The 16,422-nt window shown below is 33.8% G+C and overlaps 1 long non-coding RNA gene across 1 annotated transcript; it reads right to left on the reverse strand.

The window, feature by feature from the left end:
- Positions 1-3,243: 3,243 nt before the first annotated feature.
- On the reverse strand, positions 3,244-10,493 carry LOC134280787 (uncharacterized). The gene is made up of 4 exons (XR_009994958.1): positions 9,989-10,493; positions 9,604-9,697; positions 5,196-5,276; positions 3,244-3,534 (listed from the first exon to the last, which is right to left on the reverse strand). It is a non-coding gene; the product is annotated as an uncharacterized LOC134280787 (long non-coding RNA).
- Between the last annotated feature and the right edge of the window lie 5,929 nt (positions 10,494-16,422).

The following is a 16,422-nucleotide window of genomic DNA, read 5'->3' on the forward strand; positions in this document are numbered from 1 at the left end:
CCTCTGTCAAATCATCTTGTGCCATCTGTTCTGCCTGCTCAAGTGCATCAGCATTGTGTTCATACTGTTTGATTTTCTGAGCTAAGAAAAATTTCTGGTTAAATGACTGCTCAAAGCTTTGCTGTCCACACAGAAGATCGGAACTTTCATTTTGCCATGGAGAGAACAGCATTAGTTTTTCTCTATAGTAATTTTCTGGGTCTGTCTTTAAACTATAGCCCACATATCTTAAGAGCCATTCTCTATAAGAACCAAAATTTCTCAATAATGGGTGGTAAGGTGATGTCACCGATTTTGATCAAATTTTATATTTATTACTTATTCAACACCCTTTCTTGAAATTTAGCAAAAAAAATTTAATTGGGGTTCCGTTACCATGGTAACCATACATGGCTCAAATGTGGCCTCCTAGACGCCTCTCACAGCACTGTTTTTGACATTTTTTAATAAAAAATAATCAAACAACCGAAAAATTTGAATATAAAATAAATATATATGCTTAAGAACAAGACTGAAAGCAACAAAAAGGATGCAAGTCATTTACATTTGTCTATCATCATTGTATCTAATTTAATCACTAAAATCTCAATGTTTTGCTAAATTGACCCTTTTTTGAAAAATGCATTTTTTATTAATTTTAAAGCATAAATTAAAGAAAAATGCAGCGACAGATTTTCATCTCAATCAAGTATAATGTGAATTTGAACTAAACGAAAAACATACAAAAAAAAAATAAAAGTTGTGTTTTTTCTTAAATCCAAAATAATTGACTTTCAAAATCGTTGCCATGGCAACTTCAGAAATATTTCAAGATAGATATACTTGTGTTTATACATATTTTTTGGATTAAAAGTTGTTGGAAAAACTAAAATTTGGATCAATCTACATGTATCGCATATTAGTGCATAATTTTGATTTTTTAAATAAGTTTTGCTAGTTGTCAAAGCAACTATATACGTCCATGTATTGTGCTTTTGTTGTAAAAAGTGACATAATTATGATCTTCATTTTCAATTTTCATGTAAAAAAAATTCAATTAGCTCAACATTAATTCATTTGATTATTTCATTAAAAAAATTTTAATGTGTTCATTGGCACATGCACAGTTGTCATGGAAACCTTTCAAACTTTCATTTAATATATTATTAATATGCTGTATAATGTTCTATGCGTGTGAGTTATAGTAATAATACTGGTCATTTTAAGATCAGACAGAGGGTGATACATCGTTACATTGTAATTCAAACGAGACCCCATCTATTCATCATATGAAACAATATTGAGAAAAGGGATGAATCGTAGTTTATTCTAAAATATTTGAGTAGTTGCCATGGAAATAGCTATGTTGAATATTCCTTAGCAACAAGTCTTTCAGTGTTTCAAGTGTTTAGACAATGGACTAAAAAGCATATTTTTCATTTGACAGTGGAAAGACAAAATTAGATTGAAATGTTTTCAATATTTTTCTTTGGTAAAGATGTTTTTTACGGGGTATGTTTATTATGTTTTACATGTTTTATGCCCCAGGAATCAAAGAATATGGGTATATACATGTAGTTTTTGCACTCTCAACCATTCTGTTTATTTGTCCACAAAAACGTTATCATTGTCCATAACTTTTATATTGTTGAGGCTATAGCTTTCATATTCAACATAATTTATGTATTCCCTCAGGATCTTTCATTGTGTACCAAAATATTTGATATCTTGACATTGGAGTATGACCAGTTTCGGAGGAATTTACCAAAAATTTTTACCTTGTCTACAACGCGTGAAATTTTGTGCTAGGGGTAACCTTGGAGTCTGACCCACGTTTAAATTTAGCCAAGACTCTGCCAGTGCTTTCATATTTCACACACCTGTACATTCATTGACACAGGTCGTTTCTTTGAGTAGCAACACTTTTCATTCACAAAAGGCCCATGGGCCACATCGCTCACCTGAGCACCATGGCAAGGAAATAACGCAGAAATCATTTCAGTATTGAGAAGTTTACATGGGGATTGGAGTCTGGAATTTTGAATAACCAACTATCTGATGATGCTTCTATAAAACAAATGCCTTTGCTGTTTCTGCGCAGATGATTTTTTTCCTATTCATTCATTTGACCCCCCCCCCCCCGATTGTGTTCCAGCACTACCCCTGGGAGCCCTCATTTGAACCTGTATGACTTTGTACTACCTTAGAATGCCTCCATTTCAATATGATTAAAATGGCTGTTCTGTTCTTGGGAAAAAAAATTTCCTTTATATTTCTAGGCAAAACTTTGATCCCCAATTATGGCCCACCCTATCCAGCCCCTACTTCCCGTTCATGACTTGAACAAACTTGAATCAACACTAAATGAGGATGCTTACTTAAATATATAACCAATCATGGCTTTGTGGTTCTTTAAAAGAAGAGTTTTAAAAATTTCCAGTGTATTCATTCCTGTGAAAAACTTAAATCGTCCTTTAAAGGGTCATGATTTGAACAAACTTAAATCAACTGGTACACTACCTGACTACCTGAGGATATTTTCACATCAGTTTCATCTTTCCTGGCCCAGTGGTTCTGGAGAAGAAGATTTTCAAAGATTTTGCCTATATATTCCTATGTAAATCTTTGATCTTCAGTTGTAGCCCAACCCTACCCCTAGGGGTCATGATTTAAACAAAATTGAATCTAAACTACCTGAGGATGCTTCCATATAAGCTTCATCTTTCCTGGCCCAATGGTTCTTGAAAAGATTTTTAAAAGATGCCATTAATTTTTCATTAATTCATAATTATCTCCCCTTGGTAGAGGGCTTGGCCCTTCATTTAAACAAACTTGAATCCCCTTCACTCAAGGATATTTTGTGGCAAGTTTGGTGGAAATTGACCAGGTGGTTCTTGAGAAGAAGATGAAAATGTGATAAGTTTACGATGACAACAACGACAGACAAATTTTGATCAGAAAAGCTCTTTAGCCTATGGCTCAGGTGAGCTAAAAAGAGGTTGTTTTTAAAACGAAAAAAAGAACAAATCTGGTTTTGGAAATGTGATACGTTTTTATTCGGTTAAACAATTTGATAAGCATTCAATATTGAGAGATATTTTGACATCAAGCTGTTAAAAAGGAGAGTGGCCCATTACTATAACTGAATGAACACTAAAAACAGGATTTTACCTCAGAATTTAAATTGTAAAATTACTACTACTGCACACAACTTAACTATCACACAGAAGACTGTACATGAAAATCAGAAGGAAAATATATATAGAGAACAACAGTGTGCAACCATCTTTGGTACACGTGTAGATGTTTTCCTCCCTTTTAATTTTTTTAGGCAGACTGTTTCACAATCTCACATGCTCCCTGTGATACTTCACTTTGAATTTGATAAAGATCCACTTTTGGAATACTTGGGAAAGAGATATACTTGAGAAAAGAAGTTATTCTATGTTGATATCTAAGCCATGGTTTCAGTAGAGTTTTTTCTTCATTTTCTGTGCATATATCTACAATTGTACTGACTCTTTACTTGACAGTTTTCAGAGATTGTTCAATAACCTGCCAAAAGATTAAAATATGCAAAAATTAAACCAAGTTATAAATTATTTGAAAATACATGTAACATTCTATGAAGCTGATAGTATTATAAAATAAATAAATGTAAATGTAGTGTAGTTAGAAAGGAGAAATGCATGAAGAAAACATGGCTGGACCGGGAATCGATCTCATGACCCCTGCATTACTAGTCAGGACTTAGGTGCTCTAACCACTGAGCTATCCAGGCTAATATCCACGGTCCGTATAGCTCGAACTTCTACATTCCTCCCTCCTTAAATAGTCTTTGACCTCAAAGATACAAGTTCTAGGGCACTGCGAGGAATTATTAATTTACACAAACACTGTAACCTGAACAAAGCCCCCCACACTGGCCACCAAATGTAGCAGGAAAGGAGAAATGCACAAAGAAAACATATGGCTGGACCGGGAATCGAACCCGGGACCCCTGCATTACTTGTCAGGTGCTCTAACCACTGAGCTATTCAGGCCGATATCCACGGTCCGTAGAGCCCGAACTGCTACAGTAGTTATTACCCCCCCCCCCTCCCATGTGCTTCAAAGGAGAGGGTGGTATATTGTTTATCCCTGTGTGTCTGTCTGTCTATGTGTCTGTCAGTAACAAATTTTTGGTGTCAGTTTTTCAGCAACTATTCATTTCAAATGCTTGAAATTTTTGCACATTCTTTATTGAGGCATGTCATCTGATGTCAACTTCCTGTTTGTGCATCTGTCAATATCATACAAAAAATTTTTTATAACAACTTTCTCAGCAACTAGTCATAGCAGATGATTGAAACTTGAGCACATTCTTTGCTGAGGCATGCAATATAGTAGGATTAAATTCATTTCTGTAATCTTACTATTTCCCTGCATCTGCCCGTTTAAATATTGAAGTTGTTTAACATTAACATGATACTATAAGTGTATATTCACATCAGAGTGAGCGTATTACTATTGTGCATTGGCTCACATACTTTTTTTACAGCTCTTTAAAATCAGATCTGTTATTCCTGTTTAAACTTCATCAGTGCTGGTTAATTAATACAGTGTAGTGCAAATTAAAATGAGGAAATATGCCTCATCATAATTTTGTTTCATAGATCTTTAAGACAAAAAAATGTTGAAATAAAATTGTATGTAATGTGGGTTAAAAAGTTAATGACCTTGACAACCAAATGGAATTCTTAGTAGCAGTTAATATACATAAACAAGGCAAGAAAATGATGTCTGTATTTTTAATTTGATAATCGTCCTTGGGATTATTTAAATTTGATCAGGATTGGTAAAAATATCGAAAAAAAAATTTCTTAAATATTTTGCAATTTAATCTAATTTTTTTTTAAAATGACTGACTACTAAAATTGTTCATTTTAGTTGTGACAATAGTTTTATGAAGATTTTAACCATGCAATATAGACCTTCATGTTTTTCGCTTAATAATAAACATCAAATTTTAAACCATAAGCATTTTGTTTGCAAATAAAAGTTTTTAAAGTTATTTTCTCTGAAAAATGTCCAATAAATTGAATAAAATAATTAAAAGCTAATACCCATGTCTCTCAAGGCTGATACAGGCATAGTTTAAAAGGGATGTCTTAAAAGATCTATTAAAATTATGGTGTGGCATTTCTCCTGCAATGGAGATCTACAATATGTAGTACCTTTTTCATTGAATCAGCTGTTAGAACATATCATGGCCTTGAATGGAATAGCTCTTTATGTTCATTAAGGTGTGGCTGAGCCTAAAATAAATAAGCACAATAAGCACCCCTTCTACTGTAGTGACAAAAACATATATAGTGTTTACTGTTACAACATTGTTTATCCTGGAACATTGTAAAATACACATAACATATATAATGCTAAAATATTTGGTCAAATAAATTAAATTATTCGGTGTAAATTATAATAATAATAATATAATAAAAGGGCCCTTATCTTTTGACGTCACAATGCTCAGAAAACGACGTCAAAGTCGCGGTATTGTAAACACGGAAGTAATTTTTGTTGACTGCATTTTGTAAAGAAGAAATAAAATTGAATTTCAAAGCGTAAGAAAAATTTGAAACTTAATGCGGACTTTTTAAGTAGGTATATTATATATTTACAATTTAGTACGTAAATTTATTCATAATTTTGTTTATGTATTTAACATGATGTAGATATACGGGTACTGGACATACACGTTTCTAGCTATGGAACAGCGATCAAAACGATGTGTATATGCATGACTAAATTAAAGATGCTGCATATTTGTTTTCGGAGCAATTTACAAACACTTAATTGAATTTTGAAGAAGTCTTAATATTAAAAGTTATATTCCATATATATTTTTTTTCAGAGAGAGAGAGAGAGAGAGAGAGAGAGAGAGAGAGAGAGAGAGAGAGAGAGAGAGAGAGAGATCTATGCATTCATAGTAATTACCGTTCTTATTAGCACTACTTTTTTTTCTGAAAAATATATACCATAATTAAAAACGTATTTAGCCATTTCAGTTTTAATCCATAGTTAATCATACTGATATACCCCGAGAGCCAGCCTTCGTTGAACTGTGGATTTTAAAATGTGTGTAAAAAGGGGGGGGGGGTGGGGGTACAAGCCAAAAATCTCCGAACAAAAAAACCGGTAAAAGTTAAAGCTAAAAAACATATTCCCTCTTTGATTGAATAAAGATACTGGTAACATGGGAGATCCAAACCTTTAACATAAACAATATATATTTTTTTTTTTACTAAATTAACAGTAATAGGTAGAATATGCTAAGGGAACAAAATACGGATGATGGGGATGTCATTAAAATTTTGCTAAAATAAATTTTGTTTTAAAAACTAATTTAAAATGATCAAATAAATACATTCAAAGGAATTGTATGATAGAAAATACTATTGTTTCAAATTTCTGAAATTTTTCCGATGAAATAAATGAATGAAATCCCACTGGAATCTATTTTGCAATATGTTAAGAAATTAAATACAGCTATTGTAGACTTTTCCCAAAAGCACTATACCCAATGTTGAAGAAATTAACAATATACAGTGCTATCATGAATGAGGATATTTATAAACCAAAAGGTGGAAAATTATTGCTAAGCAAAAAGACGTACAAATTTCTGGATAACATCAAATAGATCACTGAAAGAGCAAAAAAGTATGTGACAAATTGTTATTGATGTAATTTCCAAAAGTTATGAAAATGTTTAAAATCTTTAAAAACTTTAATGAGCGTGAAATATATATCACTGACTATTCATGATATGAAATAAATAAGTCACATTTTGCGTTGAAATCTTCAACTCTGATACATGTATCAAAATACACGACATTAATTTTTTAAAGTTGCGAGATAAGACTTTATATCATAATCCTAACATGACTCTACGAAAAGTAATTAATAAACAAACACAAATTTTTCTTCTTTTAAATAAAATATTGGCAATAACAGTCGCAGGCAAGTAGCAAAGGAGGTTGGGGTGTGCATTGAAAGTCCGCCCGCCAACCCCAACCCCCCCCCCCCCCCCCCACACACACACACACATTTTTTGTTGCATCATATAGTCAAATTCGTGCACTATATGTCAAAAGAATAAGGCACTGTATAATGCTTGATTAAGAAAATTTGTTACTGAAAAAAGACTGAACCTACCCCCCTCCGCAACGGCGAAATTGGATTCGAGTTTGACACACACACACACACACACCTTTTTTTTGGTTGCGTAGGTTTTTTTAAGGTAGATTTATTTTTTTTCCTAACTGAACCCCCTTCCCTTTTCAAACGAGTTGTGTGGGGAGAGGCGAAGGTACGAGTCAAATTGTTTTTTTTTTAATTTTGATATGTTTGGTATGTTCTGAAGTAATAACATGGGAAAATGGCTCGCCTAAATATTTTCAGCGAAAGAGAGTCAAATTTGAGCGGTATACTATTACTTAATTAACAGCATCGCCTCATACAAAAAGCATTAACGAATGTTGGACGTAATAGTTCATTATTGGATGAGACAATCGCATCGAAATGAGAAAAACTTATCATATATCAAGTTAATTAGCCGTTGTCACGGAGGAAAATTAATAGATGACCATTCGTGGCCGTTAAAAAATTGTTTTGATTGTCAAGGAAAATTTGGTGGTTTAAAGTGCCCACAACTAAAAAAAATATAGTTACCCCCCCCCCCCCCCCTCCCAACTGAAATGGCTTCCTAATTGCCTGCCGTTCTTGCGTAAAAATATACAAGTATTCATTCATGATCAGTTTCAAATAGATTTCGTTAAAATTTAGAACAGCACAATTCCCATCCCTTTGATTAAATTAAACAATATTATACATAAATCATTCTTTTGAGATCATAGTAGCGGTCCTTGTAAGAATATACAAATGTTGTGTTTAAGTGAAACAGGGTACAGGTGCCACAAAATTAAAAAAAAGGTTAATGTGCAGAAATATTTCTAAACGATTTAATTGTGATTTACTTAAAAAAAAAATAAGAAGTTAAAAGACGGTTTGAAATAGAGGTATAAATTCAAAAAAGCTTCAATTTAAAGTAAGGTACAGTATATAAATCATTAAGCTTCATTTGTCCTTTATTAGCCTATTTACTACGTTTCTACTCCATAACTAAGACAGGTGAAGAAAATGAATTGTATAAACAATGGAAACTTAGAGCTTTAAACATTTTGAATAAACTATTCAAAAAACGTTAAAATTTTAAAATCCGCTTGCATGGAAGATTGATTGTATATTGTTTAACGTCCCTCTGGAGAATTTTTCACTCATATGGAGACGCCACCACCTGCCGATGGAGAGCTGCAAATTTTGTCCTTTACTCGGCACTCAGGGCCATTGAGCATGGAGTGATCTGTTTCGTGCCAGCACCTACTGCGACTCGAGAACACGGTTTATACGGTCTCATCCGAAGGGTCTCCACGTCCCACAGTGGGATTCGAACCCGCGACGTAAGGATTTACTCCTTACTTCCTTGCATGGAAGAAGGGAACGTATATTTTTTCATGAATATTTGTAAAAGGAATAAACTTTTTTTTAAAAACAAGTTTACATATCTTTGCGTATCTGAATTTATTATTTCTCAATTGAATTCTTCGGTGATACAGAAGAAAATTTTTTTTTTATCGTAACAGCTATAGGGAATAAAGTTACGTGCGTGTATGCTGGTGAGTGGATGCTGTCTCATCGGATTTTTTTTAAATATCGGGATCGATGTGCTTTTTGCGAGGGGTGCCCCGTTTTGCGCGCGGTGTCCTTCTGCATCGGATTCTCTCTCTATATATATTTCTTTTAATCTTTAAGTGTTACAGGTGCTTTATATATTTTATAAATTGAATTAGATTATTGTATATAAAAACTAAAAAGAATAATTTATATGGATATAAAAAATACTATTTTCTACTGAATATGCTATAAAGCGTTCCTAGATTCTGTCTAGACCCCCCCCTTTTTTTTTTTACCAGATCTGCTCTAAAATTAGCATGAAAATAGTAACAACATACGATATCCCTTAGGAATAGTTAGATACTAGTCGCTTGGGAAAAAAAATAAATACTTTCTCAGTTGTTAATTCTCAAAACGACTGATGTTATTTAAATAACATGCAATTTCAAGATTTTTTGAAAATTGAATTAGACACAGGCGACGTCATTACGTTTTCACTGAGTAACGTCAAAGTTATTTTTGGAGCGCCTCACTAAAATGCTCATAAAATACCGAAAAAGTGAGATATTTTCAAAATTTATGCATATTTGCATTCAGAAAGAGTGCGGCTATCAAAATTCACCAAAAAGTCAATTTGTGAAAATTTGACCTTAAGGGCCCTTTTCCCGTGACGGCAGTCATATAATTTATTTTTGATTACTATATTTCCAATACTAGGACCACGTATGTACCAGTAACCTTGTAATCATTGTTAGATGATGTCTTGTATAATTTTTTTTTTCATTAAAGACATCTTTATTCCAATTTGTTTTCTGTTTACTTTTAAACTGTTTATTATTATTATGAAATTTCTAAATGACAAATTAAACTATGAATGATAGCTTGCATAATGAATAATAAATTACAAACCTGATCATATTTCCTGTTTTGTTTGTCAGCTACATTTTCATCCTCTTCATATTGTTTGAGCATTCAACTTCATGAGAAAGGCTGGTGCATAGAGCTAAAAGTTCAAATTGAATTAAGTTTATTTGAGCAGATAATCAAAAGATATATCATTCATACAAATCTTGTTTTAATATAGTTTTTTTTAAAAGTACTATATGCTTGTTAAAATAATTTAAGCATCCCCCAAACCATTTTTTAAATCAAAATTTATATTAACATTTGTTTAAACATTATTCATGTCATTTAAACCCTAATAAGAACATTTATTCAATGACAGAAATGTGCACTTTAAAACAATAAATATTCTACTATACATACTAGTAAACACTGACTGTACAATACTCACGGGTTCCAGGAAGAACAAGTCCTCTAGCCTCTGTGTATTTTGAGTGTACACCATTGACTGGGATCAGTCTGTTGGATTTCTGCTTCTCATGGAATTGAATTATGATTCACCAGATTTTTTTTAAAATAAGGAATGGCACTTGACACCAAATTTCTTCTTCGTACATCACTCAGTCACTGTTTTGTTTCAACGGCAGAGAAAAATGTGTGGAACAAATTTCCCTATTTTCAGAACTGGACGGCAAAATACCACATTCTGTTAGTATTATGTCCTTATTATTCATATCAACTAAATTCAAATTAATTACATCTTCTGACAAGTGGAATTTGTAGTAAAAACGAAGCAGCAAACCAATCTGAAAGTCTTCTGCTGGCAAAAAACATCCCTTTTTTCACAGGAAACACAAAAGAGTTACACGAAGGGAAATAACTCTTGATAAAATTTAGCACTTTTCTCTTGAAAAACAGCAAATTTACAAGGCTTTATTTTCTTTATTTTAAATAACACACCTCCATTTTTTTTAAGGTTAACTTATATAACTATAATCTTTTTACAGGATTAGTTTTGTTGAATTATGTTGCTGTGTTTATGAGTTTCAGCCACATACATTATAAAGGAAATAATAGCAAATGTGACAAAAGTATGACTTGCTGGTTTCCATGGAAACAGCAGTATCCCGTCATTTTGCATATACCAGTATACTTGGCTAGTAGTATGTATTAATTTACCAAAGTTTTATTAAAATCGGTGACTGTGGCTTTCCATCAAATTTTGGTGCTTATAGAGAATGGCTCTTAAAACTCTTGGCGTTTTTCTGCGCTTGATTTTGATTCCATTTTTCAACACAACTAATGTGCTGTCATCATTAATTCATTTTCAGTATCAGATCCACTGTTTTCATTTTCTGACTGGTGTGTCTCATCATCATTTGTTTCAATTTCAGACAACTCAGTTATATTTTTTTTTTGGAAAACTACATCTATCTGTGATACATAGTCAGCTAAACACCAGTTTTCAAGTTGTTTTGGACGTTTTGCATATCTTTTGACTATGTTACTGCATTCTATGTCTGTGGAGTTGGCATTCAACTTTTCAAGTTCTGAATCAGGTTTAACAAGTATTACACGGTCATCAACTGGAGATGTGTTTATAAACATTACATCTCTTGATGCTTTTGTAAGTGGCATTTGCAAAACCAGATATGCTGCTTCTTGTGCTCCAACTTCAACACTGTTGAGAAATTGATTTCCAATGTGTCTAACTTGTCTTTTAATGTCAAGATTGCCCTCTCTTGCTTCTTTTGCAGCTCTACTCAGAAGATCACTCATACCCTTTGGGATTTACTTATGTATGAGACAATGTACATTGCACAAGCATATGGGTCCAAGACATACTGAAAGTCAATATTAGCTGCCCATGCATGAAGAAGGGTACTGTTGTAAGCATTCACTCTAAGATCGCAGGGTTTGCGTTTCAGAAATACTTTGGGTCCTCTCAAGGAACTTCTGATGCATTTGATATAATCATCTTCAGATAGCTGTACTACATCCTGCAAGAACTCTTGAAAACTGAGGCTTATATCACATCCATTTTTAAATTCATTCATTTTGTCCTGCATAGCTTTATACATCTTCTTGTATTTCTCAATTTCACTGTCCAAAGGTTTTAATATCATTGTAGTTTGAAGTGGTGGAAGTGGAAATCCAAATCTACAAACAGCCTTTCCTCTTTTTTTGCATGTTTGAGAGTGTTTATACACCTGTAATTCTAGCACCTTGTCTTCTGTATTTCTTTCACATTTTAAGTAGCTATCAACAAATGCAACAATTTCCTTGCTACCATTTTCCAAATATTTTGGAGCATTTTCAATCCAAACAATCATGTGAACATGTGGTGATCCCCTTTGTTGAAATTCAACCCTATAGAAAAAGTCCTGTACCTTGCCAATAGGATGATGATCACTCTTCATCACAGTATTCAAAAAAGTTCTGAAACGATGATCAAAGTACCTTGTACATGTAATTGGATCTTTTTGAAATAATTTTGATTTTTCAGTCCACGTCATGCTCTCCATTTCTGAATCTGTGTACTGTCTGTCATCATTTAAGACTCCTAGTGCCCTTATGAGGTCATTCCATCGTGTATCTGCAGCAGAAAAGGACATAAACCAAGTTGGAAGACCAAGCTGTCGTATCATTGCAAAAACATCTTTCTTCCTTGTTTCAAGATATGGAGGAGAATTTCTCAACTGTTTGAATACATAAAATCCCTCATTGTGTCTGACAATGTTATTAATTTGATCAGGATTTCTTATTTCATTTGCAGTAAAGGTTTTCTCCTTTGTTTTGCACTTTCTAAGAGCTAAATTGCATTTGTCTGTTACCTGTTTTAGTTGAATTTTTTTCAATTTGAAAAACAAGTTTGGCACCGACTGTGCAGCACGTCATCAACACTTCGTAATTCCCACTTGGCAGTATCAGCATATGAAACAGATACTTGACGCTGATTGTTTTCTACTCTTCCTTTACCACAAAATATTGTTGGAAATGACAAATACTCGGCCATTTGATCTTGATACAAACTAAGTGGACGTTGTCCCTCTTCTGGAGCAAATGTGAAGATCTGATTCATATCATATGAGTCGCTGTCTAGTAGTGTATCACAATTTCCATCCTTACCACTATCAACTTCACAGAATTCACCAGAGTCTGATTCATCTGATTGGTCACGCATTGCTGAATCTTGTTTGGTGTGGCCCTCTATAAACTCTCTCATTACTTCACTTGCTGAATTTGTAACCTCATGGAACCAGTTGTCTTCTATGTTTATGTTTGCATTCTGATAATATTCACTATGTTTCATTAACCAATGTAAAGCAATAAGAACCTTTGTATGTCGGATATTTTCATGACAATAAGAGTGCTGAAAAGATAGTTTTCTTTTTAACTTCACAGGTATTGTGATATTTTCATCAAGTCTCCTGGGAAGACTATTGATTGTTGGTTGAAAGTCAACTGGCACATTTACAACATTTCCTTTTACAGAATACTGCACTCCTCTTGGTAATTCTCTTATCTGCATGAAAGAAATTCTTAAGGATACAAGTCTTTCTTCCAATGGTAACAAATTTCGTTCACTTGGTTTTTGTACCCATGTCATTCCATTTGCAAAAGAGAGTTTTGGAGTTCGACTTTCTTTTAAGCTTGAATTGCAAGTGCTGCATATTCATTCCTGTCCATTTACAGACTTTGTATTAGTAAAAACCATGTGCATACAAATACAGGACCTAATCTTACATTGTTTGTGAAAATTGTCAACACACTCCATTGCATCAACTCCAAATTTACTTTTTCTGTATCTTTGTTTTTCAGTTTCAATATAGTCCAAACTCTCTCGTGAGTGTGCTTTTGATTGTTTTGCAGCAATATTGATTGAAGTTCTATATTCTTCATTTTTTCTTTTTTCTTTCTTCTTCAATCTCTCTTTTTCTAATTGGTAAGGATTTTGTCTCATTTCCTTTTTCTTCATTAAATCTCTTATTCGCTCATCATGCCGGTACTCTTCTTCTTGACTTTTAATTCTCTTACTATCCCTTTCCTTGTCTTTAAACTCTGCATCGTGTCTCTTGTTTCTCATACTGTCCCTTTCCTGGTCTTTAAACTCTGGATCTTGTCTCTTGTTTCTCATACTGTCTCTTTCCTTGTCTTTAAACTCTGGATCTTGTCTCTTGTTTCTCTTGCTGTCTCTTTCCTTTTCTTTGTAGTGTGTATCTTGTCTCTTGTTTCTCATACTGTCTCTTTCCTTGTATTTAAACTCTGGATCTTGTCTCTTGTTTCTTTTGCTGTCTCTTTCCTTGTCTTTAAACTCTTGATCTTGTCTCTTGTTTCTCTTGCTGTCTCTTTCCTTGTCTTTAAACTCTGGATCTCGTCTCTAATTTCTCATACTGTCTCTTTCCTTGTCTTTAAACTCTGGATCTTGTCTCTTGTTTCTCATACTGTCTCTTTCCTGATCTTTAAACTCTGAATCTTGTCTCTTGTTTCTCTTGCTGTCTCTTTCCTTGTCTTTAAACTCTGGATCTTGTCTCTTGTTTCTCATACTGCCTCTTTCCTTGTCTTTAAACTCTGGATCTTGTCTCTTGTTTCTCATACTGTCTCTTTCCTTGTCTTTAAACTCTGATCTTGTCTCTTGTTTCTCTTGCTGTCTCTTTCTTTTCCTTTATACTCTGAATCTTGTCGTTTGTTTCTCATACCCTCTCTTTCCTTGTTTTTAAACTCTGGATCTTGTCTCTTGTTTCTCTTGCTGTCCCTTTCTCTTCCTTTAAAATCTGGATCTTGTCTCTTGTTTCTCATATATTCTCTCATGTACTCCTTTTTATCTTTCTTTATCTCTGTTGTTTTTAAGTGACCAGTATTACTACCAACAGATTGTTTGTTTGTGAAAGCAGTTGTTGTTGACTGATCTAATCTACAATATTGATGTACACTTTGATTTTTTCTTGGGAAGCTATGAATAAGTGTATGAAAGGCAACAGGCATCACTTCAAATTCAGTTGCAAATTCAATGTGCAAACTTTCATACATCGCATACAGAAACCCTAACAAATCATTTAAACAGCAACTGTGTCTCATCAGAGACTTTCCATCACAATCAGACAAACCATTTTCCCCATGAGAATGCGAGTCAAAAAAATAAAAATCATTGTCTGAAGCTTTGTACAGTGCTGAACATATCGAGCCAATCATTATTAATACATATCTAGATAATCCAGACATTCATGTAGAGTTTGAATTTGATTTTTGTTATCATCTGTAACTAATAAGCCAAACAATGTATCAAACTTATCAACCATGTGGTGATTTTCACCAGAATCAATATGAATTGGTAGTTCATCAAACATCAGTAATCTACTTCTCAGTTTTCCAGCACTCTGAAGAGTCTTATCAACTGTGTTGTACAAATTATCTCCCTTGAGCAGAGTTTGATCTAAAAAGGAACTAGTGAATGAAAAAAATTCATATGAATTTGACAACATCATAAGTGAATTGCATGTATACTGATTGCCTCTTGAAAATGATGAAAACCTCATGCTTCCCTGATGGAAAGACCCAAACACTAGATTATCTGAATTCTGATGCATACAATTACCTTGTAGTGCATGTGATGTTTCTTTTGGAATATTGTTCATTGTAAATTGAGTAATATTCTGAGTTGTAATCTGAGAGATATTCTGAGTAAGCAACTGAGATGAATTCTGAGTAATAATCTGAGATAAAGTCTGATTCAAAGTGGTCTCAGGGAGAGCCGCAGAGACCACTGTCACAGGGGTGGTAGAGATCACCCCTGCCGGTACAGATGTCATAGGTGTTAGGACGTGGCCTACACCCAGAGGCACAGATGGTTGGACGTGGCCAACATCTGTGGGGTACTTGTCACCCACATCTGCCTTACATGCATTCTTCTTCTTTACAACAGCTTTCTTCCAGCTCTTCTTCCTAGGCATTCTGTGATCTACAAAAAATACCAATCTAATTAAAATCAGATGTTAGATCCACTTATAGACTCGCTGCACTAACATCTAAAAAAACATCCCATAGAGGGTCACGTCAGAGTTCAAATTCTATCAACCAATCAAATCGTCGCCAGCAACATCATCGTATATTTGTTGACGTAATTGAAGCGGAAAAGTCTTAGAGTTGCTCCGAATTTGACCTCTGACATAACCTTCAATGGGATGTTGTTAGATGTTAGTGTAAGGAGTGTGCGAGCGGATATAGCATCTAATTATAATTAGATTGCAAAAAATACAAGAATGTTATAATCTATAAAATATTGATTAGAGTAGCCTATACTTGATACATAAACACATTCTCAAATTAATAATGCTGTCATCACTGACACTTTAAAAATTACATCTAAAACATATGCCAACATCCATTGAAAGAAGGTGCTTTGGATGAGACCGAATAAACCGAGATCCTGTGTCGCAGTAGGTGTTGGCAAAAAGATCTCTCCCTGCGTAATTGCCCCGAGTGCCACGTACAGGACAAAATTTGCAGCTCTCCACCATTAAGTGGTACCATTAAGTGGTGGCGTCTTTATCTGAGTAACAAGAGATGACGTAAAACACTTGTGCCCCCCTCCCCCAAATTGGAATTTTTCTAAGTCCAAAAGGGCATTACACTGTCTAAAATGATGCCATCCTACCCAAAACATTTCTAGACAAAGATATTCAGCTGAAAAATCTCTATACTAAATCTCATTTCAATATGTGCAACCTCTGCAAAGAAAGGAATGTATACTGCAATTAAGCAGAATTTCTAAGTCCAAGGGGCATAACTCTAACAAAAAGGATGCGATCGTACCCAAAACAAAACTTGACCTAGATATTTATCTGATATATCTGTATACTAGATTTCATTTCAATGTGTGCAACC

Source organism: Saccostrea cucullata, unplaced genomic scaffold, assembly GCF_032062105.1.
Source record: "Saccostrea cucullata isolate Sc308-1 unplaced genomic scaffold, CSIRO_AGI_Scuc_v1 ctg6111, whole genome shotgun sequence".
Classification (NCBI taxonomy): Eukaryota; Metazoa; Mollusca; class Bivalvia; order Ostreida; family Ostreidae; genus Saccostrea; species Saccostrea cuccullata.